The following is a 2,694-nucleotide window of genomic DNA, read 5'->3' on the forward strand; positions in this document are numbered from 1 at the left end:
TTCAGTGGGCCGTGGGGATTAGTCGTGGTGCGCGCAAGCTGGCCCGGACACCCCACGTAAATCAAAAAAAAAATAAAAAAAAAATAAAAAAAAATTGACAAGTTGCAATATCTTATTGCATTGTAATTAATTTGCACCCATGAATAAAGGATCCAATTTGAAATGGATGTTATAGCAATTAGTTTGAATATAGAATTTAAGAACACTTGATTCCATCAAAGTCCAATTTGAAATGGATGTTATAGCAATTAGTTTGAATATAGAATTTAAGAACACTTGATTCCATCAAAGTTTTGAGATTTGATCCATAACTTAGAAGAAGGCTAGATCATAGATTAAACAAGTTAGTGGGTTAACATAAATCAATTATTTTTCTTATTTAAAATGACATCATTTTAAATAAAAAAATTTTCAAAAAAATTGAATTGATATTTAAAAACGATTGGTTAACTCTCACTTTGGTTATAAGTTAACTTGTCAGATCATTCGTATATGACTAGGTCAACTACATAAAATTTTTTAAAGAAAACTTAGCTTGATCCAGACTTGGGGTTAGCAGGTTAGCAAATCTCATAGGTATTAACCTAGGTTTCATGACAATGAAGTGAATATAAAGTTAAATCAATGACTTTGTGTTTTAAATCAAGGTAGTAAATAATTCACCTAATAATGATATTTGTATGCTCTCACAGTTAATTACTCATTTCGTATAATGATTGCCTTCATGGTAAATAAATATGGTGAATTTTCACTTCATCTTTAACTAATGTAAGCCTATAAATAATTTAATATACATGTTTACAACTACCTATACGAATATAATTATATTGTTTAAGGACATATTCATGAATTTTCACTTCATCTTTAACTAATGTAAGCCTATAAATAATTTAATATACATGTTTACAACTACCTATACGAATATAATTATATTGTTTAAGGACATATTCATGAATTTTCACTTCATCTTTAACTAATGTAAGCCTATAAATAATTTAATATACATGTTTACAACTACCTATATGAATATAATTATATTGTTTAAGGATATATTCATCTTCCTTTTGTCTATACTTTTTTAGTTTCTTAATTGATTACAATTTCAACATTAAATAAATGAAATGTAAGATATTTTAGAAATAATTTTTTTGATAATGATTAATTCCTTAAAAAGGAAGAAAATTGAAAGCATGATTAGGATTTTTAAATTTGATTTTGATATTTTCACTCCATCTCATAAATATAATTAATGTCTTTTATATTTCATGAATAAGCTCTTTTTTTATCATAATTAATCCCTTAAAAAAGAAGAAAATTAAAAGCATGATTAGGATTTTAAATTTGATTTTTATATTTTCACCCCATCTCATAGATATAATTAATGTCTCTTTTTTTTAATGTTTTTTATGATATATCTTTCAACTCTCTCTCTCTCTACGTATAAAAATGTGATGTAGATGTAAACTCCAATAAAACAAATGACTCAGAAAATACAAAAAAAAAAAATGAGAGAAAAGGGTAGTAGATATGAACTTTAAGTTCATAATTCTATTATATCAAAACAAGTCTAATAATTTTTGCCTCTTTAAAAGGTTTATAAGACTTTTAAATGGATTAGAAAACCCTATATCTCTTAGAAAACAAATTAGAATCCAAAAGCATAAAGGCAGACACAATTCAAAATAAAACAATAAATCCAAAAAAATCAAGAAAATCAAGAAAATAATAAAAAATTTCCCAAATAACATTTTTTGGCCTAATGCTAGGAGATTCAGTAGTCTAATAAATTACAAAGCTAGTCTTTATAAGAAAACTACTTTTAGAATCATTTGAAGAAAAAAATAAAAAGCTAGTCCTTTTAAGCCATTACTCTAGTCTATTGCGACCAGACCTCATCTTGGACTTATACGTATCCTATTGATCCATAAAAGCATCTATTAAGTTATTTATATAGTTTATCTGTGACAAATCCCTATTTGGTTGTGGCATATTCTCATACTTAGGACCTTTAATTTCTACAATCTTAGTTGCATATGCTTTATCGAATTTATTTGTTATAATGTGATGGAAGATGGATTATGTGATGTCTCATATCCACATCTAAGGATATTAGCCAGATTGAATATGATAAAAAGAATAGTTAATGTACTTATATGCAATAAACTATTATTTTTAGATAATAGGATAAGAGGTTTTATCAGTGTTGTAGTTATTGGCTTAAAAAGTATTAGATTTATAGCTCGCGCTCCATCGAGCATCTAGCAAAAACCTTTTCAACATAAAGAAAAGTGCTAAGAAAAAAAATCTAATACCTAAGTCATTAGTTCATATAGTGATTTAAATAATATAATAAAAATACAACAATAATAAATAAATTAAGAAAAAAAAAAGGTTGAATGGATGAAAATTAGAGTAAAATATATATTGGTAACATATAACATCTCAAATGGAGACACTTCATAAAGTGTAGGAGTTAGCAACCAATTAGTTGTAAAAGTGGTAGTGCTGAAGCCATCAACCCAAGACTTAAAGGGAAAATGAGAATGAAAAAGCATATTAAGTCCAATTTTAGTTATATGTCTATATTTGTGTTCTACACTATCATTTTGATGGAGTATATAGACAAGAAATTTGATGATGAATTCTAGATTAAATTAAATGGTCCTTAAATTTATTAATTGTAAATTTAGTTCC

Source organism: Populus euphratica, unplaced genomic scaffold (genome assembly GCF_000495115.2).
Source record: "Populus euphratica unplaced genomic scaffold, PopEup_1.0 scaffold223.1, whole genome shotgun sequence".
In the NCBI taxonomy this organism is placed as follows: domain Eukaryota; kingdom Viridiplantae; phylum Streptophyta; class Magnoliopsida; order Malpighiales; family Salicaceae; genus Populus; species Populus euphratica.